General features: G+C 38.4%; 1 pseudogene; it reads right to left on the bottom strand.

The window, feature by feature from the left end:
* Positions 1-3905: 3905 nt before the first annotated feature.
* LOC127193081 (FUN14 domain-containing protein 2-like) lies at positions 3906-4372 on the bottom strand (annotated as a pseudogene).
* Between the last annotated feature and the right edge of the window lie 21829 nt (positions 4373-26201).

Here is a 26201-nt window from a genome sequence, read left to right on the forward strand (position 1 = left end):
AACAACCTAGATGTCCATCAACAGAAGAATGGATAAAGAACTGTGGTACATTTAGTCAATGTACTATTAATCAGCTGTTTAAAAATGATGTCATGAGGGGAGGTCAAAGACGGCAGTGCCAATCACACATTGTGTCTGTGCAATGGGAGAGCAGTGACTGCACAGCAACCTAAGGACCAAACTGAGAACTACAAAATACTAGTGTTGGTGTTTCCCAGATGAGAGGGGTCCACCTGCCTGCACATGGCACCTTTGCTCTGTCTATAAGATGGAACTGCGACCCACAAAATAGCAGTGTCTAGATCTTCTGGCCCAGAGGATCACCCATTGTCTGGAACACAAATGAATCTGACTTCAAATCACCTGGACAATCCATGAAAAGTTCCCAGGTAAATGTACGCATAGGTGTGGTCCCCAAGGTCTAGCCACAAGCTTGCCAGCAGCATACAGCACATGCATTCTGTATATCAGGACAGAACTGTAGCCAACAAAGCACCTGAAGGCCCTAGAAAAAAAAGAAGCAGATATACACCCAAGAGGAGTAGATGTCTGGAAATCATCAAACTCATGGTTGAAATCAATAAATTAGAAACAAAGAGAACAATTCAAAGAATCAACAAAACTAAGAGCTGGTTCTTTGAGAAAATGAACAAGATAGACAAACCCTTAGCCAAACTAACTAAAAGGCAGAAATACACTGTGCAAATCAACAAAATCAGAAATGAAAAGGAAGTCATAAAATAGTCACTGAAGAAATCCAAAGAATCATTAGGTCTCACTTCAAAAGTCTATATTCCACAAAATTTGAAAATCTAAAGGAAATGGACAATTTTATTGATCAATTCTACTAGTCAAAGCTGAATTGAGACCAGGCAAACCAATTAAATAATCCCATTTCTCCTACAGAAATAGAAGCAGTCATCAAAAGTCTCCCAACCAAAACAAGTCCAGAGAGAGATGGTTTCAGGGCAGAATTCTCCCAGACCTTCAAAGAAGAGCTAATACCAATACTCTTCAAACTACCCCACAAACTAGAAATGTAAAGAACATTACTAAACTCATTTTATGAGGCCACAGTCACCTTGATACCTAAACCTTACAAACACCCAACAAAGAGAATTTCAGACCAATTTCTCTTATGAGTATTGATGCAAAAATACTCAATGAAATACTCACAAACTGAATCCAAGAACACATCAAATGTATCATTCACCATAACCAAGCAGGCTTCATCCCAGGTATGGTGCAATATATGGAAATCCATCAATATATGGTAATCCACCATATAAACAAACTGAAAGAGAAAAAAACACATAATCATCTCCTTAGATGCTGAAAAAACATTTGACAAACTCCAACACCCATTCATGTTAAAAGTCCTGAATAGATCAGAGACACCAGGCACATACCTAAACATAATAAAGACTATATGCAGCAAGCCAATAGCCAAAATCAAATTAAATGGAAAGAAACTTGAGGAATTTCCACTAAAATCAAGGACTAGACAAGGCTGCCCACTCTCTATATCTCTTTAATATAATTCTTGAAATTCTAGCTAGAGCAATAAGACAACAAGAGAAGATCAAGTGGATCCAAATGGGAAAGGAGGAAGTCAAATTTTTCCTACTTGCAGAAGATATGATAGTGTACATAAGTGGTCCCCAAAATTCCACCAGAGAACTCCTACAGCTGATAAAAACCTTCATCAAAGTGGCTGGATACAAACTCAACTGAAAAAAAGTCAATAGCCCTCTTGTATACAAATGACAAACAGGCTGTGAAAGAAATTAGGGAAACTATACCTTTCACAATAGCCATAGTAATATAAAGTATCTTGGTTAACTGTACCAGGCAAGGTAGTTCAGTATTTGCCACCTTTCTGGATCAGGATGCTAGGATTTTACTATATAATTTGTACATACTGATTTTAAACATTTTTGTATTCCTTCTACTTTAGCATTTATGTGAATCCTCTGGGTCTTGTTTTAAAATGCATTCTCCCAGAAGTATTTGTTTTGCCTTTTCCTGGAGTCTGTGGGTAACACCTACTTGGAAGCACTCTAAAGACAAGTTTTAGTATTCTGCACCAGAGAAGGTGGGAAACCACACTCATAAGCAGTGCCCTCTGCTGTGCAGAACTCTAAAGAAGCTGTCACATTGTGCGTTTGGTTGTTGTTTTTTTTTAATCTCTACTTCTAATCAAGGACAGGTGAACATGTCTATAAGTGCCTAGCTGGGTTTTGACTTTCTGAACTGTGATTGCTCAGAGTTTCTGCATTTTCCTAAATTTCTCAGAGCTCAGGTATTGTTGTTTTAGCTCTTTTAGCTATCCTCTCCTCCCTCCAAGGATGATTAGATGTGAGGTCAACTGTGGGCCACAGGATAAAGCAAGCTCCACTGCTCACAGAATCCATGTCTGCTCAGAGGTAGAATTTTTGTTGTTTCTGCACTGTATGTGATGAAAGCTGGGGAGCTTGCGGAACAACAAGATCACTTAAGGCATGAGTTTGTGGAAGATGATACAGTGATTATTCAAGCAGCCATGTTCCTAGCAACTGAAAGTGTTTGTATTTTTCTGTTTATTTATATATTTTGTGTCTAAGCATAATCTATATGGAGTACTATTTAAAGATAACCAATACCAGTAGTAGATAAAAGTCATTTATGTGATAGCACATATCTGATTTTTTATGTAATAAAATGCTATATATTCTTTCACATTAAAGGAAGTTACATCATTTTAATTGTAATGGCTAGAGAAATTACTATACCTGATTCATGCAGGCCTATTTTTAAAGCTTGAACGTATTTTCAAGTTCTGCTACATGACAATGGTCATTATGCCTTCTGCTTAATTTTACTTTTGAGCTGAATTAAGAAGCCCAAATTTGAAAGTATTTTTGAGATGGCATCTTACTTTTATATGAAATAAAACACAGTAGAGATCTTACACACAAAAACTACAATACATAACTTTGTTTTTATTGAAATAATTTATTTCACATGTGCTATTCTCAATTCTGAATGCCTGGAACATCTCTTTAAAATCCTTGCTTAAATGTTGTATTTCATACAAATTGGATAAAGAAACAGAATTTTCTTAAAGGAATACTTCTATCCCTAATATTTTAACAGCTGTGAAAAATAGTTCAAATTTCAAAGCATACAACCCTTTATATGAAATGAATATCCAAAAGTTTTTTCCTTCTCTTACCTAAATGACTTGAATACAGCCATGAGCTGCAGTATGTGGTATGGTGGAAAACATTTCTGGATTGGATCTTAATACCCATAAGTGACTCTTCTGACCATCCGACAATAAATTACTTATAGTTAGTTTTTGTAAAGATCCACCTACCAAATACAATACCTACATTACTTCATACATCTTTAGCAGAAGTTCATTTCATATTCCATCTCTTTAGTTACAGTACTTCTACTGGCATTTTGGCAGGATAATTATAGCAAGTATAAATACCTCACTTTCTATAGCCCACAACCCACTATAAAAGAAAGCATACACCAAGATACCAAAATCTTACATGTTTAAAGGCACATGTATTTGGTTCCTTTTCATGTAACATATAATACGAAGGTAACTACATGCTGGTATTCCAAATCAAGTTTGGGAAAGGATCTTACACAGGAGAAAAGGAGCATGCGGCTAAGCTGTACGTCAACCACGTAAGGAATGTACTGGAAAGTTAACATGTATTGTCTCTTCCAACATGTCAAGCTCATGAGAAGGCTTATATTAATCCTGTACCAGGAGAAGCCTGTGGTAGCCATTTGCTACAACAGGGATGAAGGCACAGGAGAAGAGAAGGAAAAGGAGTGCATAGAAGCTGCTAGCAAGAAACAAACAACAACAACAACAACAAAAACACAACAATGAAGTGAACTTCTTAGGATGCCATGCCGAACAGAAAGGCTAAAAAAAAAAAAAAAAATCCCCCAGTCACTAGAACATTCTTTGTTACAAATGACACAAAATCCTCTGCATTACTATTGACCTCAGTTGGTATTTGGTTTTTCTTACAAATTTTCAACTGCTCTTTGGCTTTTTTCATGCCCCTTTCTACTCGTTTCCAGTCAACTTTGATGTACCCAGTATGGTTTGCCAGCTGAAGGAGAAAGAATCCACCTCCTGCAGCTGTTGCAGCCAATTTTCCAACTTTCTGGAATATGAATCCAGTGCACTATCTAGCAACACCTCCAATTAACAGCTGGGTTGCTACACTATACTTTTCAGCTGATAGCCCAGGTTTTCGCCCAAACATCTTATGCCACCATGGTTGCTTTTTAGCTAATTCTGCAAGATCCAGTGCTCAAATTTCCCATCGAAGTTTCCTTGACTGGTCACAGCCATTTTGGAGAGCTAATAACAATAGATAACTTTATTTGCTCATTAAATTTAAGATGTATAATGCCAGAGGGGCTACATTAAGGATGCTACCTAACTGTTCTTAATCTTTTTTTTTAAAGCTTCTGGGTTTGAGCTACTTTTCTGTGACATGATGATTTCTAAAGCAGAAATAATATAACATGTTGTGGGCTTAACGGAAATGTTTATATGCTGGGATGTAGTACCACCCATCAAGGAAGGCCCTGGAACATCTCATTGTGTCATACCCAGCTAACACAAGATTAGTCACCCTCTAGCCCCTCTCCTACAGACCATTTAGTTTCCACTTGGTTTTACTAATGTCGCCTTTTTAGTAATCATTTATAGCAAACTACTCTTCAACAATGCACAAAACTGTTGCGATTTGTATGTGATACACACCCCCATAAACCTATGTGTTTGAGTAGTTGGACCCCAGCTGGCGGTGTCACTTGGAGGACAGTTAGGTAAATCTCAGGAGGCAGCGAACAGCTGGTGTAAGTGTGCCAAGAGGTTTTAAGGCATGGCCCACTTCTGCTTCTCTCTCTGCTTCTGAACTACAAGGGCAATGTGGCAGGCCAGCCTCCCGCTCCTGACACCTTGCCCGCTTCACCATGATAGACTGTGTCCCCTCAAGACTAAATGCAGCTTTCCTTCCTGCAGTTGCTCATGTCAGGGCGCTTTAGTGCAGCAAAGGAAAAGTCACCAACACACAACTTATCTCCCTTTTTTCCTATTAGTCTATTTAATGCAAGCACAGGAACAACAAGTGTAAACTCCATCTTCCTCACAGAAAACAGAAGCAAATACTCCCAAAGTGAAATTACTGAAATAATTTGCTTTAGATCTCACAGGAATCTGTGGGCTAGGCAAGCATTGTCGTATTACCACATAGATTCTACTCAAATCATGAAAAAAAAAATCACCATATTGTTCTGAGAGAGATTTGTGGGGACATAATGAAAACTAGGATTTTTTTTAGGATGACAAGACCATACATATATCTAAAATATTAAAGAAAAAGTTGATGGAAAATTGATGGTGGCTATCTATAGGAGCTTTTTGCTTCCAAGTTCTATCTGCAGTAGCTGCATCTTTTAATGTGCTGTGTTTTAGGTTGGTGCTTCTCAAATGGCAATGTGCTTTGACCGCAGTGTGACCTTGACTTCCCTCGCTTATGGATTCCTTAGCTGATAAAACAGAAGATAATAGCTTTATAGAACTTTAAAACACAGGCATTGTGATTACGAGATGAAAAACAGTGCCCTTTTTTGGATAAAGGCAGAAATTTATTAACTTAAAGAAGCATCTAGATGTACTTAAAATATTTAAGCTAAAGAGAAGCTGACTATTGAATTAAAGCATGTCATTTTGTTGCCCTTTGGAAGGAATCCAAATGGAGCTTCCAAAATGCTTTCCTTGGTTATGAATAAAAGCACAGACTGCATAGCGATTGTGATCAAAGGAATTCAGGCAAATAGAATGGGGTGAGATGTGAATTACATCAGCTCAGCAGGAAGAGTGTCAGGTTTATTGAACTCAGCAAAGGCAGCCTGTGAGCATCACCTTCCCAGTGATTGGGCACCAGCCTTTACTCTTCTCTATCCTAAAAACAAAACATGGAACATTACTAATTCTTTAATTTTTAAATCCTACTAATTGTAGGAACAATACGTAGTAACTTGCTACTATGATTTTCTATTCATTTGGTTTTTTTTTTAATTTGAAAACGGTGTTAAATTTAACCTCTGAAAAATTATTTTTACTTTTCTCTCATACAATACATCCTGAGTGCAACCTCCCTTCCCTCTGTTCTGCTCAGTTTCCTTCCCACACCTCCCAGTTTCCTTCCCACACCTCCCAGTTTCCTTCCCACACCTCCCAGTTTCCTTCCCACACCTCCTCTTTCGACAAAATCCACTCCTTCTCCGTTGTTTCACTTCATGGAAGAGCAGGCCTCCCGAGGATATCACTGGAACGCGACATAACAAGTTGCAATAAGACTAGGCACAAACCCTCATATCAGGGCTGGGAGTGGCAATCCAGTACAAAAAAAAAAAAAAAAAAAAAAGTTCCAAGGTCAGGCAAAACAGTTACAACACCAAGCTAATCAGAATCAACCAGAGCATATACTCACAGATACTGAAATAATGATCAAAGATCCTGAACGGGTATGCACTAAGTCCTCGGCAAATATGTTGTGCTTGCTAGCTTGGTGTTTTTGTAAGACTCCACACTGTAGGAGTGGGGTTACCTATGAATCTATGCCTACTCTTAGGACCCTTTTCCTCCTACTTGGTTGCCTCAACCAGCCTTGATATGAGAGTTTGTGCCTAGCCTTATTGTAACTTGTTATAGTCTCTTGATCCCTTCTGGCTCCTTACAGTTCTTCCTCTCCCGTTGTGTTTGTATTTTCTCAGAAACTGGTCAAAGTATCAGGTTTCATGTACAGGAGTGTGGGTATTTTTCTGGGCAGAGGTATGAATCAGTTTCTCTGGGAGAAGCCGGTTTTTCCTGCATGCAGACAAGGGGGATCACTCCATCCTGTTCTAGAAAGAAACCATAATATCCCATTTTGGCGTATGGTGTGACTACCCTGGTTCCATTCTGACTTTTCAAAGCAACCTCTGAATTAACAAAAGGATCCATTCTGGAGGCAGGCTCCAGGAGATATCCTGGGTAAACCTGCAGTTTACAACGCACAACCTTAAAAACCCAGCGTCTCCATGTGGGGGAGAGCCTTTTAGTCCTCCCTTTTTTCCTGTTCTCTCAATCCCAAGCGTTTTTTTTCCTTTGTTGCTGTTCACCTAGGCTTCTCTTTATCTCTCCTTCTGTCAGCTTAGCTTAGACTCTCCCCTCTAGACCAAAATGTCTGGGATTTAGTGCATAAATTAAAACCTAGCTCTTTGAGGCCCCTCGGTCTTATTTTTGGCCAATCACGCTAGGCTACCCTGTATTTCCGCAAGACCCAGGGCTCCCTTTCCCCAACAGAGAGTGTAAGGACCTGGCTCCCCTCTGCTCACATTCATCGCTGCCACCACCCCCTCATCAATTCTCAACCCTCTGCGTGACTGGATTAAGGAACAAGGCTTCACCCAGACAGTTTGACCAGAGCTTGTAGGAGCAGAGGCTGAGGGAAAACACCGCAAGGGGGCGCGATTCAACACAGGAGGATCACACACATCCTGGGTATAGTGTCAAGACTACACGTGTTTCTCCATCACTGAAGAAAGTTGGGTTTTTGTTGCTGTTGTGTGCTTGCTTGCTTGGGGAGATTCAGTAAATATGTCGGCAGGGCTGTCCGGCAGGGAAGAAGTTCCCGGCAGCAGCTGTTTGCACCATCCTGAGGCCTGCTACAGAGTACAGTCATCCTGAGCTCCACTGACTGACTTGTACCAACATGAACACAACCGCAGGTAAGAGATGGACATGACCTGAAGAGAAATGGTAAAATTACAGATATTTTTAACACAAACCAGTTGATGTTTTCTTTGAGAACACACCTGCTGTGCTTCCACATAGATATCTTCACTTTCCAAGTTAATTAGAAGCCAGGTGCTTCTCTTTTTTCCCTTTTATTCAAAATAGGTATTTTTTCCTCACATAATATACCCTGATTATGGTTTCTCCTTCCCTCCTTCCTGTCCTGCTTCAAGCACCTTCCCACATCCCTTCCCATTGAGATCCACTCCCTTCCTGTCTCTCATTAGAAAACAAAGAAGCTTCTAAAGAATAATATAAAATAAAATGTGATAAGATAAGACAAAACTAACACATTGGAAAAGAGCCCAAGAGATAGTACGAGAAACAGAGAGCCTCTCATTCGCAGACCTGGATAGGCCCCACGTGTGTCGCCTCAGTCTCCACTGAGCTCACATGAGCTTTGATCAGGTTGATTTAGAGGGCCTTGGTTTTTTGTTTTGGTTCTCTCTCTCTCTCTCTCTCTCTCTCTCTCTCTCTCTCTCTCTCTCTCTCTCTCTCTCTCTCTCTCTTTCTCTCTCTCTCTCTCTGTGTGTGTTTTCTATTCCCTATGTTCCCCCTCCTTTTCCACGGGGTTCCCTGAGCCTTGAGGGAGGATTTGATGGAAACATCCCATTTAAGACTGAGTGTTCCTAGGCCTCCCACTCTCTGCATATTGTCTGGCTGTCGATCTTTGTATTTGTTCCCATCTGATGCAGGAGGAAGCTTTCTGATGATGGGTGAATAAAACACTGATCTATTAGTATAGCAGAATGTCATTAGGAGTCAGTTTATTGCTTTGTTTTAAAAATTATTATTATTAAAGTTGTTGTTGTTGTTATTATTATTATTATTATTATTATTATTATTATTATTATTATCATTATTATCCCTTTTTTTCCCTGGGTGCCTGGGTTATCCAGTCTCAGGTTCTAAGTCACCCAAGAAATTCAGGTAAGTATTGGTTCTTTCTCATGGAATAGGCCTTAAGTCAAATTAGGTATTGGTTGGTTACTCCCACAAGCTCTGGGACACCATTTTCCTAGCATATTTGCAGGAAGGGCGTCATTAAGAAATCATATACTTCTTAATGATTATTCATCTGGCCAAGGTAGAGAGTGATAAACAGATCTTACAGTGTTTTCTAAAAATCCAGTATTCATAGTTTGCATAAAATATTTAACAGTATTTTTTATATTTTAAACTGTGATTTTTCTTACTAAACTGTCTAATGTAAAAAAAAAAAGCTGATGAATTGTAGGTAATCATAATACTTTAGATAGATTTCTTTTCCAATTGGCAATAAATTTTCCAAACCCTATCTTCTCCTTTGACCCTTTCAGAAAACATGTTTGAATGCAAGTAAATGTACTATTATTTAAATAAATGACTTTACATTATGGTTACAAATAGAATAAAAAAAGATATTTATTATCCTTGAATATACACGCTCAAGCAGCATTGTTGGGTTACAAAGTGGCTCTGTTTTTGTTTACTTATTTATTTTATTATTAAATATCCTTGCCATGTTGTGTAACACAGCATCTCTCTTCAATTCAGTCCTGTGGTTTGATACTTCATTTAACTTACAAATACTTCTTATCATGATTCTGCATATGTAGGACAGTGCATGTGCTAAATAAGTTGATACCGACCTTCATGTTTATGTAGCATATTATATGCCATCAATAAATGCAATTTTTCTTGTCAACGAATTTTACAAATCATTGACTAATTGGAGTGAAGTCTTGGTTATCTCTCTGGATGTCTGTAAGTCTTGGTTATCATGTCTCTGGATGTCTGTAAGTCTTGGTTATCATGTCTCTGGATGTCTGTAAGCCTTGGTCATCTCTCTGGATGTCTGTTTGTTTCATACTGAGCAAGGCTTGCTTCTCTGATTCTCATTATTAGCAAGATGAAAGCTGTGAACCCAATGAGCTTTAAGGCTTCTCTGGGTTCCCTAGAAAATCCTGAGAGATAATACTAAAAACCATTGCTAATAGGGAAAAAAGAAATAACAATCACAAACAGAGTTATTCCTTAAAACACATTATTTGCAAATTAGGGAGGATTACTTGCTCAGATTCAGAAAAAAAGTGGCCACATGTTTTCTTGATATTTTAATAACTATCTATGAAGATCCCTTGATACAACTTTCATTTTGTTTCAGGAAATGTTAACCATCACTACATAAAGTAACATGAGATTGTATAATAGTACAGAAATATTATACTATGATACATTAAATTTTCTTAATGCTCATATACTTATGTTTTCTTTGAATGGCCATATAGAATATATGAGAAAAAATCTATGTAAGTATGGTTTGCATTATAATAACTCAGACTCACAATACAGTGGAAATCCAAACAGTCCCTAATTCTAATAGAAGATGTCAAAATTAATTATTGCTGGGAAGTGATGGCACAGGCCTTTAGCCCCAGCATTCAGGAGAGAGAGGCAAGTGGATCTCTGAGTTTGAGTCCAACCTGCTCTACAGAGTGAGTTCCCACACATCCAGGGCTACACAGAAAGACCCTGTCTTGGAAAAACAAACAAACAAACAAAAAAGTGAATTTGTAGTAGATGGAGCTGAAAACTGAATTCTAAATAAGTATAAAGAAGCCAATCACTTGATTATGGTGAATAGTCCTTTGATGTACTCTCAAATTCATTCATATAGTGAATCTAAAACCATAATTATGTATTTGTTAATATAGCTAGAGAATTTTCCATAAAATTAAATAAGTCTATATAGGAAATGGCATAGGAGATGGCATTATCAATTTCTTTCTTTCTTTCTTTATTTTATAATGTACAAAGATTAAAATTAAGTAACACTTTAGATAGAGGTAAAATAAGCTGACCATTAAATAATTCTGCTGTAAGTATGTATTGGAAATAATTTGCAAAAATAAATTTGATGAGCTGTCAAAATCTTTAAATATTTCACACTTTAGGTCTACTAATTCTAATCTAAGACAGATCACTAAAAGGACAAAAGATGTCAAGATATAGTTACCTACAGAATGTTGTACAGTTTTGAACTTGAAAACAAAACAGTTATTCAACAAAGTTCATCTAAGTGTATATATGTACATATGAGCATATTATACTTCACATAATTATAATGTCATACTTGCATGGCTAAAAGGAAACAACTATTCTTATAAACTGATCATAATATAAATTCACACAAATTCACTGGGAGGAAATTACATAGGTTATTAAATATTATAAAAATTAAAATGCAAATATGACTGAGCGGTTTTATTTCTAGGAATTTGTCTCATAGATATTATAATGCACACTCAAATAATGTTTCCAGCAATATAATTTCCATTAGAAAAGATATGCAAATAAATATTTCCTAATAATGGGCATATTGAATAAATGCAACAGGTAAGGAGGGATAGTATGCATGCTAAGTTTCAAAATATGTTAAATAGAACTTAAAAGTTCAAGTGTTGTCTGTAGGCAATCGAGAATCTGGGCTTTTTAAGCCCCGAGAGTTGTAAAAATGGGAGATCCCAGGATATGGCTTCTGTTTATAGTAAATATCTTGAGGTATTTGGTATAAATATCCTTGGTAATCCGGAAGTGGCTTTGTAGTTTTTAATCAGAGGAGGACCAAGTCTATGACATCTCTTACCAGATGAGATTTAGGGGCTCCCTAGCATCACACCCTTTTCTGATCAAGTTAGAATGGATAATCAGAGGGCGTGGACTTCGACCTTGCTCAATAACGCCCCAGAGTCTGAGGGTCACAAGGACACACGAGAAGTTTGCGTATAAAAACAGCTAAACATTCAAAATTATAACTCTGCAGCATTACTGTTTTACAGAGTTGGCTATTCTGTTTTCTTTAAATGTTAATTTTGGAAGCCAAACTATTTAAATCCAGCTTCCTGCTATAGTGTGTCGATCCCAAATTCCATACTACTCACATGCACTTCAGGGATGCTCGGCACCAATTGTGATATGGAATCACATATTCCATACCGCTGTTCAGGGGCGCAGTGCTTTCCTAGTGATCTCATGAAATTATGGGACACAGCTAACCCCTGCTACACGCTCTGAAATCCAGAGGTTACAAAAGAGGCAGACTAACTTATCTCCCACCTGTCAGTTTGAAAAGGCAATCTGTGGGACTGGTGAAGCCATGTGCTCTCTATTCCTACTCTCAACACAAAACCTATCTGGATTCTGTATAGTGCGTTTTCTTGTGCCCTCTGGTACCCAGCTTTGGTTTCTCGGAAGGAACTACCTCCCAGACCAATAAAAGTCTGATCTTGCCGTTGAACCACCATATTATTTCCTACATTTGGTGTGAAACCAGGAAACGAGGTTGACCTAACCAACAGGCTTAGCCTGACTGAAGATCTTCCTTGGCCAGATTTCTTTCTCATCTCACATTTTCTGTATTCCCAATAGCCACTCTGCCCTTTTATTGGCATGCACAGAAAATTAATTATTTTCCCTATCATCTAAGGTGACCTCTCACACTCAGGAGGGCTGCTTTTACTATTTCTGGAGCTACACCAAAACCATGGCACTCTCCTCACTGTACACACAACCAGCTAAGGTCCTTTCCAAATGCAAATGTTGTTACATTTCCAATTATTTTCAGCCTACAAGAGTCTTTTATTTTTTTACAATAATTCGACTACGGATGCCTAAGGAACTCTTAGAACTTTCTTTCCAGCAGAAACTTCCAACTCTGAAGAATGCTTCAAACGATAGCATGGTGGGGGGTTTTTCTCTTGACGCTTGATGAACTTGGCAAAGTTCAAGCCCAGATCAGGATGCCACAGCTCTTGGCCAGTCAGCCATCTTGTCCTTGTCAAACTGATCAACCCCAAAGTAGCAATGAAAGCTCTACAAAGTTGGAAGAGAAGATTAGAGAAGAGAAGAGAAGAGAAGAGAAGAGAAGAGAAAAATCTCTCAAAGAGACTGGATTAGGGATTCCTGAATCTGCCTCTACTTTGCAGAGGGTCTTTCTCTCTGTTCCCCTCTAGCTGTGTCTTTGTTGCCTAAAATTGCTAATCAAATATTCTCTTCCTGGCTATAAGTCTGTCTTACCTTGCCCTTGTACTTTCACTTCACCTATAGAGATCGTAGGTAATCTTTGAAACAAATGTGGAGGATTTTCCTAAGTTAGCAGTACCTCTCATCTTTCAGAGAGACACTTAGAACTTATCCCGCACCCCCATGTCAGCACAAGGCACCTCACCAGGTGAGAGTAAGCCTACTTCACACGGCCCCTTATGTGTTCTTAGAACTGACTTCTCTGTATCCATAAGTACCTGCTTGCTCCAACCTACCAATGCGACAGCACTGATTTTGATTCATGGGATTATCTGAACCATTTCATCACAGATGGCCCTTTGCACAACAGCCACCTCACTGACCTTCCCACTTTTAATATGTCTGAGTCCTATTCTGGTCCCCAATATTTCTGGAGACAAGGAAAAAGACCTGAATTCCCTACTCTCAGAAAAACCCTATCAAATACTCAATCCCTTCCATGGACCTCACCATTTAAAACTAAATCTGCTACCACCTATCAGTTCCTCTAAAAACCTTTGTTGTCCTGGATTTCCTGGACATTAACACCTTTTGCATAACTGATGAGCATCTAACGTGTTGTATGTCTAGTCACTCTTGCAGGCCTCAGAATGGTAACAAAGGTTTCTTTGAATCAGTTAATCTCTCTGTCTCACCAGCTCTCACAGAGTCCTAAAAACATTTCAGATCAGCTTCAATGCTCTAGAAGCTGAACAATAATAGGGTTTGGCTATTATGATCCTCCAAAACCAAAGCAGGTATGCCTCACTGCAACCAATGGAGGGAATTATGTCTTTTCTCCAGGACCAATGCTGTTACTAACCAGTAAATAGAAACTTGCTTGAGATGGCTTCAAAGACTTTAAGGAACAGGAATAGAGAATTCAACAACCAGCCCCCTCTTCTGGATGGGCTGTGGTTTCTTCCTATCCTAGATTCTCCCTTTTTATGCCCTTGCTGTTTATTATCATCACACTTATATTACCTGCCCTGTCTTTTTACAGCAAGTCCTGCTGAATTTCATTGACGTCACTAGGTCCACCAAACAGCACAAAGTGAAAAGAATGCATCCCTTGGAGTCATTCCAGACCCAAGGACCTCAAAGTGATGCCATCAGCACTAAGTACGCAGACAGAAAAATGACACTTGTCCATCCTTTATATACAAAAGGTCTAATATAAAGGAAAATTTTACTAAGATCATGGCCATAAAACAGTAGCAAGCCTCCAGGAAACCTGCTACCCTTCAGAATTCTGGATAGAAGCCAACATCTACGAAATGTGTTAGAACTCAGGGTTGCAAAAACAGGCAATCTGACTTAACTCCCACCTAAAAGTTTCAGAAAGTAGTTTATGCAGAGAAACAGGTATGGTTCTTGTGAGATCACATCCTCCCCCTCCCTACTCTGTATGACAAAAATTGTTTCCACATCTGTACATAGTGTTTTCCTGTACCCTCGATGCCAAGCCTCAGGGCTTCAGGGATGACACCTCTCAGATCAATAAAGGTCTGCTGCTGCTGTTGAAGTCTACCTGAGTTCTGTTTCTTTGATTTCCCCTTGTTCCGATGTGATTTCTTACATTTACTTGTTTCTTGTACAAAGAGCATGGGGTCTCCCACATGAGGGATTTTTATGTAAAGCCTGGAGGTGGTACACTGCCATTTTTCCTTTTGGCCAGGGAACTGCCATGTGGCCCCACCTAAGTGCTAGTGGATCTGAAAATATATAGTTTCACTGTGAGGCCAGGAACAATAGTCAATGAATGTTGCTCAGCAGTTAAAAAGTGGTCTATAGAGCAAGGGGCTTGCTTTTCGTTATGAGGGCAGTTTTTACTGTGTGGGTGTAAAATGATGAGTACCTACAATTTTTAATAAGAATGATCATAACAACAGCGGCAGAATATGCTCATGCTATGCCTCTTTAAGTTAAATATTGTTAGTTTTTTTGTTTATAATAAATAAATCACTGTTATAAAAATGTAAATACAGAACTAAAGCAAAAAAATATGAGATTACTCCCAATCCTCATGCTCCCCTTGTAGAATTCTTACTAGGACAGATGCTGTTGCCCCCACTTTACTACTGAAATTGTCAACACCAAAGGACTCAGTAAAATGTTGGCAATCTCCCAGTGGTTTAAAGAGCTGCAGAAGAAATCCTTCTCAGGTTACAAGAACAGAGGAGGCTTTTAAGGAAACAAAAACTAGTTTACCAGCGCAATGCCAGAGAGGGCACTAACAATGAGAGACACATCAGGGCAAAGGTGGCAGTGATGTAAGCACTTCTCATTTTATGTATTATTTTCATTTACAGGACAGCCAGGTGTTACTTTGCAGCAGGCAGTATGCACCTGGGCACTGGGTGAACATCGTTGAGGCTCTTGATACGTGCCGCAGAGGTTATAGATACGAAGCCTAAAAGGCAGAATCCTAACACACAACGCAATTTAGGTGTTTCACAGGCTATTGGAGGCTGGAGATGGCTTTTGTGTCTGTTCTTACACCACGGCCCATCCCCCCCCCCCCCCGACAGCTCCTTCTGGAACAGCTGGAGTCTGATACACCATGATCCTGGCCAACATCCTAAATAGTGATCATGGCAACCCATTGGCTGACTGCAATTAAACACACGCAGGTGTTGAATTCTCTTGAGCCTCAAGGCTAACCGTACTTAGTTATTGTGAACATCTACTCTATAAAAATATATAGACCTCAGAAAATATATTTTGCTCTTGGGTCGTTTGCTAATTAGCTGTACAGAACAGAAAAAAAATGTCTTTCTAAACCAGGGCTATGTGTGATTTTTCTCATGTTTAAAGAAGAGAAGACAATATAAGTTCTAAACTACTTCTTAGTTCTAAACCCAGACAATGATAAAAGTAATTAGTCTTTCCAAGTAGCTACACTTATATCTTCTGTATTTATAGGTAATATTAATTTCTACTTTTTCCTGATAATTGTATGGATAAAGGCTTTAACACTTCTACTCATCATAACAACCATCGAACAGAAAAGCAATGTACTCTCTTGTCTTCCTTGGTATCTAGTAAAGAATATTAAAAATAGTACACATTAATACAAACTTAGACAGTGCACAAAGACTTTGTTTTTCAAGTTGAAAGCATGGTGTGCTATGCTAATGATAAGTCTGTAAAGTTTGAGGGAATATTCTAGAGCCATTATACTTAATGTATGAGCCTCTCTGGACAACTGGAGAATAATAAGCTTTGAGTAGCCCCATAATTCTCTCCATTCCTAGCATGACTAATGGCTTTAAAAATCTCTGAGACATGCTGAGATATCTATGACCTGGCTAAGCCTCCTGATTGTAATATTGTATTTAATGTTGCAATTTTCTTTTATATTCACTCCTTGGAACTTTAGTCTACACTCTTCTGACAGCTTGTCAGGCGTAAATCTTGTCAAAGAGTGTATTCCCTTTGGAGAACTTCACACAGCTTGTGTCGCTGGTGAGGAAGAAAGAAAAAACATAGCAAGCATGTTCCATCCAATTAGCAGAGATGTGTAGGCTCTCTGGCGGTGCAGCTGGGCAATTGGCAGTGGAGGGAGGGAATTTTATGGTCTAGGAAAGCCTCTCATTTGTGGTGACAAACTTGGGAACGCAAAGTGAACTGTTAACTCTGTCCTGACCGTTTTTATAACTACAGGAAAAGTTCCTTCTCTCTCTTATAAGCATTAACAATTTATAGGTAGTTCTTCAACACCAATTTTAACTAGGAAAACTGTTTGCATTTGTATTTTTTTCCTGTGGAATGTGGAATTTCTATTGTTATTAAAAACTCTAAACGTGTAGTTGTAAGACCTGGAATAAGACATAACATCTAACACTTGTATGTTATGAAAACAAGCTCTCTGTGAGGAGGGTCTTACCTCAGTTTCTCAGAAATGAGAGATTATGATGGTGGTGTTTTTTTTTCCATATGACCATTAGGGAGGACATAATATTATAATCTGTGAAATTATAAAATCTAAAGCAACATACAAATTTATATAGGTATGTAGACAAGATAATACCACAGTCAGAGAAAGATTGACCCTTATAACTTCACAAAGACAGTTCCACATTTTACAGAGCTGGGCAGTTAATGCGCCATTTTAAAAAATATTGCTTTGGGTCTTTCCCCACATTTTATACTGATGCACTATCTCTTTTCCCACTTGACTGATGAAAAAGGTGAAAGACAATCTAGAGTGATTTTCCTTGCATGGGCAGATCATCCTGTAAGTATATCTATTTTCCTTGTTGTGATGATTAATGGACACTACGTCTGATAACATGAGGTTTTTGCAAAGCATGGAATGGCATGACAGCCATATGGATGAAGTTTTGGAAGAAGGAATCTTAAAAGGAAAAAGATCTATGTAAAGGCTCAACACTAGGGAAAACAGCTACTTTCTTCAAAGGATGGGAGTGAATATGGTGAAATGAATAAAAAAGAATGGAAGAAGAGAGGAAAGAAAAGTTGAGAGGCCACACAATCCCTTACAGACTGTGTGGGTGGTTTGCATTTTACATTAAGCAGAGTGAAGCTGCATCAAAGTCCAAAGAGGGAAACAACATGACCTGGTTTATGTTTTAAATGGATTTTTCTAGGTCTTCAACGGCAGAGTTATTTTTGTAAAAGGTATGCACTATTGAAAAACAGGACATTATTTTCTAGAAATAGTCATTATGAATTTGTAATTTGTACATCCCTCCTTGACTTTCAAACTAGTAAGATTAAGAATTAAATTTTGATTCTGTAAAGGATTCACGGTACATAGATGCCATATCTTTGCACCAGCTATTTCTACAACCAGAGGGGAAACAACTTAAATTAGCAAGGGAGATTAAAGAGAGACTTTCAAAGAAAAATAATGAGGAGCAGTTCCCTTCAATACAGGAAATACACTCAATAAAAGAAAACAGCAGAGGCCCAAGATTCAAGGACATTGTTGTGGTGTAGGCAATATTAAAGAACATGTGGTCACCAGTGGTAAGCTGATTACACATAGTGAGCAGAATATTATGTACCTCTGACTCTAACTGCAGGCAGCACAGGATATGGTGCACAGGTAGACATTTCGTGTTCTCACATTTTTGCATTAGCCATTCGATGGCATGGTGTTCTAAATTCAATGTCTTGTTAGAATCAGGCCATGAAATAAGAGGTCGCAGTTCACAGTGAGCAGAACAAGACCAAGAAAATCAATTTGTATTCTAAGATTATCATTAAAGCAGATAAACGAAGGCTAATGGCATCTCTTTCTTGTTCACTATGTATTTAAAATTTGTTCATTCTGACCATGATGTAGGGGTTCAAAAGAATGTAAAAGAGGTGTGATATTTCTTTACCGAGAGTTACTGTATGCTGAAAATAACGGTTATTTATTTTCTTCTCATTTATTATTTGTTTATTTATTCACTTTACATACCAATCACAGCCCCCTCCCTCCCCTCCTGCAAGTCCTACCTCCCATCTTCTTCCCCAATTCACCCCTCTCCTTTATCTCAGAGAATGGACTCTTCCCCCACCATCCTGCCTCGCCACTTCATGTCCCATAAGGAGTCAGCAGTCCCTCTTACACGGAGGCCAGACAAGAATGCCTAGTTAAAAGAATATGATCCAATAGCAAGCAACTGCATCCGGGTCAATAATAGCCCCCACGCCAGTTTCTAAGGGACCCACATGAAGACAGCTTCTATCACCTCCACATGTGTCTTTAGGTTGGTGGCTCATTCTCTGTGAGCCCATAGTTTAGTTGGTCTTCTTGTGGAGTTCTTGTCCCCTTCAATTCTATCCTTTCCCTCAACTCTCCCACAAGGTTCACAGATCTCCTTCTAATGTTTGCCTATGGGCATCAGTATCTGTTTCAATCCTCTGCTAGGTGGAGCGTCTCAGAGGACAGTTAGCTTGCCTCCTGGCACTTCAAAAGGGATCTTTTTTTTTTTTCCTGGTTCTTTGTATGTAAGGCGATTTTTGGATTGGACTATGGACATTATGATATGATCTAGGTTCTAGTTTTTTTCATCTTGTTCTAAAAGAAGCTGCTTTTAAAACTATGCACGTGTCCTTATTTGAAGTAGTGTCATGCCATTATAGGATTACTCCACTTTTCAGAGTCAGGGTAACATAATGGTCCTCAGAACTGCAGCAAAGAGGCTGACACAGCACTTCCTATGTGCACTCTCCCTTCTACTGAGCATAACTCTGGTACAGGTGATATTAGCGACATATATTGTATCCTTCTCGAACTTGGCTTACCCAACCTCATCAAACTTTCAGGTTCCTTCCTCTCCAAAGTGTTACATTCAACAACATTTTGAATTTAAGGAGAGTTCTAAGATATCAGTTTCAAACAATAAAACCATATTAAACTAACCTCCAGAAGACAGAGCCTTTCATTTGCTTACAGTTTGAGGGTGAGATGGACATGACAAGGGCCGAGCCACAGCCACTCATGTGATGGTTAAACTGCCAACATGATTGATGGGAGATGAGCCTCTGGCCACTCTGCCTTGATCTTCTTTGAGTCCTCATCCGATCACTCTGCTTTCCTCTAGCAGTCTATACTCCACTTTCATGACTTACACCTCCCATATATGCACATATATAAAGTTCAAAATCTACTCTCTGCTTATGGGATAAAACATGTGATATGTGCCATCCTGAATCTGGGTTGTTCATCTAATAAAATAACTTCTGATTCTATTCATATTTTCCATCCATGACAATAAATGTCAGGATTTCATTTTTATTTACAGCTGAATATATTTCCATTGTGTTTATCTGGCCACTGGTTGATGGACATCTGGGCAGTTTATATTTTCTAGCTATTATGAGCATGATAAGCACATATGTTCATGTATAGACACAGATTTTAAATGCATTATGAATAAAGATAATAGTGAAAGTATATAACTCCAACCAAGCGTACATGTGGTGTATACATATATTAAAATATGCATATATTATATTCAATCTCTCTCACGTGTGTTTGTCTGAATTTGTGTGTAAGCATAAGGTTATTGTGTAATTCAAATGCTGATTTCTGTATCCCTCTGTTCTGGTTGCAATTTTTGTTTTGAGAATCTCTTATCTTAATGTTATCTAAACAGTGCTCCCCAATTGTCCCCTGATACGTCAATAAAACAGCTTCAGCTGATCACCAAGCAGGGAAAAGAATAGGGCTGGACTTCCTGCCTGTGAGAGGAGAGTGAGTTATAAGAGAAAGTAGGGAATTCAGCAGGCGACTCAGCCACGGGCAGAGGTGCAGGACAGATGGAAGCAAGAAAGAACTAAAAAGCAAGTAACTCGGGGATTTTGGCAAAGATGGAGTCAGGATCATGCAGAGGCTTAAGAATGACATAAACTGCTCAAGATTGTGTTGTAAACAGTCTCAACTATTTGTGTGATAGCCAGGTTAAGAGAGAAACTAAGAGAAACAAACACAGCTTTATAAAACTAACTATAACACATGTGTGTGTACACATGCTAAGAGGAGTACTGGTTCTCGTCTTCTCCAGTGCTCTCCTTGGACCTGAATAAGGAAGACAAATACAGGAGGAAAGAGAAGCCATCACAGACAAAGACTTAAGGAAGAATAAAAAGAAGCTTGTGTTACAGCTAAGTATGATTTAAACCAACTGAAACACATTATACATTTTCAGGATAGCACATTTCTTAATATTTGTCCAAGGCTATTTGAACATTTCTGTAGTTCAATGATTAATAGTAATTTACGTTGTTCCTTTCCAAAACACATTTTTTATATTAGTTTCTGTGAAGACAGAAAACTTGTCTTTTGGTTCACAGGTCTTGGGCCCAGAATCATATAGCATATAAAGGAAAACAAAAAAAAATCTATCGTGAAATTATGATATTTTCCTCTGACAATGAAGCAGAACATTTTGTATGAAAGTTGAAAGTGACAACTAAGCACTTGTGATGGAGAAAGCGATCTTTGTAGATGACATTATTTTTTCAAGGATTAACTTTGAAAGAGGGTTGCAGGTGCTCAAGTGTTACTGTGTTATGTGCCATAGGCCCTGCTGAGGTATTTACACTCCTGTGGATTGACATGGTGGCTAGCTGTACAGCATGTGGCGTTCAGATACTACTTGGGGAAAATGATTCTCCTTATACATAGTCAAAGTGCTACAGGCATCCCAAGGTCCTGCCTGCTCTTGTTTCTGTCTACATTACAATAGTCTAACTATACTTGGGAGATGACTCCTCCTCCTCCTCCTCCTCCTCCTCCTCCTCCTCCTCCTGTGTTCCAGAATGAGGCGATTCAAAGGAAAGAGATGAAACACCCAGATAAAATAAGAAAGAAGCCCCAAAAGAACTATGTATGAAACAAGGGAACAAATATTTCTTTTGCATCTGTGCAAAATAAGAAATGATTTTTTTTCTTCTACAAAACCACATTTCTTCAACAAATTTCAATAGAAGGTATGAGATTTTCATAAACCTGGCTCCTTTAAAGAAAGTAATTTTTTTTTCTTTGAAATATACGGGCACATGTTTATAGGCTCTAATACAAGCCAGGGTACATATCATGATAAAGTCTGTGCAGGAGCAGAATATAGGACCACATCTCAACCTTATATTTAATGTTGCATGAACACCCTTCTGTAAATCAGATTTTCTGGGTTTCAGATCCTCCATATATTAAATTCAAATATGTTCTGTTCTAAAACCCTTGAAGACTTTTTGAAGATCCAAAAATAAATGCAGAATCAAAACAGTTTGTAAGATTTACATTAATATGCAAATTTCCCTACATGCAATTGAAAAGATATGCTTGCCAACAACTTGGGCACTAGAGATTGCAATTTTCTTTTTGAAAATGAAGTAGTTGTTTGAATTTAGTAAAGGTAATGTGCTTTTTGCACATGAATACAAACATACGAAATTTCCACAAGAAAAGGACAGGAGTATACTCACATCACATATACCATTAGATGTTGCATGTAGATCAGCAAGTACCTTAAGTGAAACAATTTGCTTACAGTCCAAAGGCGGCTGCCAATTGTGCTACCGTTAAATGCAGTGCAAACTGCAATTCATATAAAAATTCCTAAGATTTCATTTATAGATTCAGAACAACAAAATTATGACTTTCATCACTTTATGAATTTGACCTTCACTTTTTCAAAGAAAGATCTTGGAAGAGAAGAAAACGTTTTTGAATTAGACTTTTATCACTCCCATAGCAATCCCTCATTATCCGCAATTACAATGGAAAGAGGATTGGCTCTTTTACCTTCATCATAATATGCTATATGGTTGAAGACTCAAAAGAAGTGAGGAAACCTGAATTGCAATTATGTAACTGGATATTGAATTAATAAAATATATATATATATATATATATATATATATATATACATGCTGGTCATTTCTTGTGCTACTGAGCTTCCCTTTAGGGCAACGATTATTGCACCATTATTCACTGTTATCTGTGACAGATATGACAGAGAACTCAAGTATGAGTCTGTAGATGGACGAGTTGATAAAGAAATATCACACACACGGCAAAGTGCAGAATACGTCCCAGCCACACAAAGCTCCTGTTACTTGTTTAGTATTAATGGTCACAAAGGATCTTACAGTAAGTGCTACAAGCAAGACACACAATGAAAAATACTTAATACTTTACAATTACTAATACTTTAATACAGGGAGTGTTTATAGATAAATGTACTATTCTCTGAACTAATGTCAAGGAATATATACTTTAAAAGTGGTTAGGGAAATTCATTTTTTAAAAAAAATTATCCATCTCTAAATAAATAAAAGCAAATACCCACCTGAGAAACCATAACCATAACATGTGAGGTTGAAAGGAAAATGAGAAATAGAACTGACTGGTAGAAGTCGGGGCTTTAAAGTTTCGTAGGTGTGGAAGCACTTCCAGAATGGCAGAGAAAACACTCCTCAAATCAGGCCATGAGTACAGAGCAGAAACCTTCCCAGCTATCTTCTTCAAATATGAGAACAATAAGCCAGGACTTGAAATATCCCTGAGAGGGTCATGCAAGGCAAACCGCTGGCTGGTGTAATCACACTGAGTTTCTGGTATTTTCATATTAGCTTCACTTTCCTCCATCTCTGCAGCACTGTGGCAGCACTGACAGTCCACAGTGTCATGGTAGCTGTAAAACTAACAAACTTGCAGCCACTGGAGAAGAGAGAACAGTTCTGAACACTCCAGAAGGCCCATCTCTGGAGAGGTAGGATGATTTGACCTCTGGCTCATTGAAAAGAACCACTTTATTTTCAGCACTTGTCCTTAGCTGACCTGTTCTGGAGCTTACTTTGTGTGAACACCTCATTTCCGTGCATTTTTTTAAAAAAAGAAATGAGCAGCATAGTTTTAACATTTCAATGCCCCGGCACATCAATATCAGTTGGAGTTAGCAAGAGGGTGACTACAAAACTTCAACACAAATGAATGGTTGACATGTTCCTGAAGTGGGAACCCCACAAAGGAGAAAAAAGGAAGATTGTATGAGCAAGAAGGATCAAAGACACCACAAGACCTCAGCTCACAGCATTAAGTGAGCAGGGCTAATAAGGGCTCACAGAGACAGAGTCAACAATCGCAGACTTTGTGTGGATCTGGCTAGGTCCTCTGCATATATGTTATGGTTGTATAGTGTGGTGCTCTCAAGGAACTCCTAACATGGTGAGTGAAGGTGTCTCTGAGTCTTTCACCTGCCCTTGGGACCCCTTTTCTCCTACTGGGATGCCTAGTCCAGCTTTGATATAAGGGTTTGTGCCGAGTTCTATTGTAACTTGCTATATTATGTTCAGTTGATATTCCTGAAAGCAGGAGCAGGAGGAGTTAATCAGGGGTGGAGTAGGGTACGGGTTGAGGTGGAGAGAGGGGACTTGTAGGAGTGGAGGGAAGGGAAACTTCAGTCAGGATGTAATGTATGGTTGTGTGTGTGTGTGTGTGTGTGTGTGTAAAAAGAGATAGACATAAAGTATTTAAGAACTGTTTCTGTACTTTTTGGAACCTAAAAATCCCACGCCTGAGTAGTGCTGAGCATTTGATATAATACTAACATCTTCCTTCATATGAAAAACGCGTGGACTCAGGATTCTCGGAGCACCATGAGAAAGAACATTAAGGCTCAACTCATACACATATTGATTACAAGTCTTATCACCAATCTACCGTAGCATCACTTAACCCAAGACCAGGTCATTACAATGCTCACGTAACTGCTAGAAAATGAGATGTAATATGAATTATTTTATCTTTCAATAAAAATTTGTTAAAAAAAGAATAATATTAAAAATAACAAAACAATTAAAAAGAAAAAAAAAAAAGAAACAGTGCGGTAGAATTAAAAGTTTGTGAATACTGGCATATATTTAAAATGGATTGTTTTCAACGAGGGTGCCGGAGTTCATTCAGTGAGAGAAAAGCATTTCAACAAACAGAGCTGGAGCAACTAGATACCTTCCAGCCAAGTAATGGAGGGTCTTATTAACCACACTGGAATAATAACCTGTGTGTTGTTAACCAAAACAAACAAACAAACAAACTTAAAATTCATCCCATACTTCTACGTAAAACATAAAGAAATGTAGAAATAAGTATTTTAATGTTGAGCTATATACAGGGCCTCAAATCACAAATAAGAAAAATAAGAAAATGGGCTACACCAAATTTGAAACTTCTCTGTTTCAGGTGATATCATAAAGATCGTGAAGAGAGAGTCAGAATACTAGTTAAGATCTGAGTTTCCTTGATCTGGCCTTTACAGTCTTATTAACCCAACTCATCAATGACCCCTAAGTCTTAGGTTCAGGAGTTATGTTTTAGATCTATCAGTTGGGCTTGAATTCCATACTCTGAATTTTGATTGGTTGTGATTTTCCGTAATGGTCTCTGTCTGTTGCAAAGAGAAGTTTCCTTGATTCAAAATGGGAACTACATTTATTTGGGGATTTAAGGACAAACATTTAAAACATTTTTGAGAATGATACTGATTGAGTAAATTGCCACTCGTAGGTTTTCATAGAAGATCCATCACTTCACTAGCTGTGATGGTTGGCTAGGTTTACAATGTGAGTCTTGGTTTCTCATGTTGTGTGATTCTTAAGTCTAATTGGAGAGCTGTTGGTTTCTGCCCAGGTATTTATACCACTGTTGCACCATTAGGCTTATTGTGCCATGCTTTCAACGCTTTTAACTGCCTTTAGCTCTTCATCTAGGAGTGAGGCCCCAAGCTGTTTCTCCCGGCCGTGTTGTCATGGCAGTTAGTGCTGTCATTGTTCAAGTCTTGTTTAAGCAGCCACAATTTTGAGATTCCATTGCTGTAGCTTCCTTATCTTAGCTGAAAGATACAACCTTAACAGCAGACAATGTTTCTACCTCTGCTCTACACGGTTCCTGAGGCTTAGGTTTAAATGTTGTGTTGTAGATTTATTAACTGATAGCTGCCACCCCACTGACAGCTGTTCTCTGGCTTTTGATTAGTTCTTGTGTCTCTCTATAAATGTCTCCCTGTTCTGGAGAAATAGACTTCTTTGGTTAGAGGTTAGATCTACATTTACTTGTGCATATAAAAATCAGTATCTGAATTATTCTGGCTTAGGATAGTGGCAGTAGTAGAGTCTCCTTTGAGATCTATGACCTCACTGTTGGGTGTAGTTTCAGTACCAGGCATGATTTCCTTCTTGTTCAATGGGCTTTTAACCCAATCAGACACCTGTTGGTTACCAACAAGTTGTAATTGTTGTACGTTTAAAGATATTTTGCAATGATGATCATGGTTTTTATTCTTCACAGCTGAGTAAGACTATTAAATGCTTTCTTCTCTTGGTATAATTTATTTGTAATTATTTGGGTGTATGTTTGTGTGTATATCTGTCCATATGAGTGCTGGTGCCCAAGGAGGTCAAAGGTGTCAGAGCCTCTGGGAGCTGAAGATAGAGGAAGCTGAGAGCCACCTGATGTAGGTATTGGGAATTAAACTAGGTTCCCCTGTAAGACCAGTGACTGCTCTTAACTACCGATCCATCTCTCCAGCCTCAAAGCATGTTTTTTTCAGGGACTTTTGCTCATAGTACTAACGTATTGTTATAACAGACACTCCACTAGTTAGCATTCAGGTGTTTTCCAAGTTGTGCTAAGCAAGAATAACTTTATATACGTACCCTGTGATTTCCTTTGGGTGAAAAACTAAAAGTAATTACGATTTTAATTGCTACACAATATATTAATTGTACAGATATTGTACCATGTAATATTTTAATACACGCAAACAAC

Source organism: Acomys russatus, chromosome 8, assembly GCF_903995435.1.
Source record: "Acomys russatus chromosome 8, mAcoRus1.1, whole genome shotgun sequence".
Lineage (NCBI taxonomy): Eukaryota > Metazoa > Chordata > Mammalia > Rodentia > Muridae > Acomys > Acomys russatus.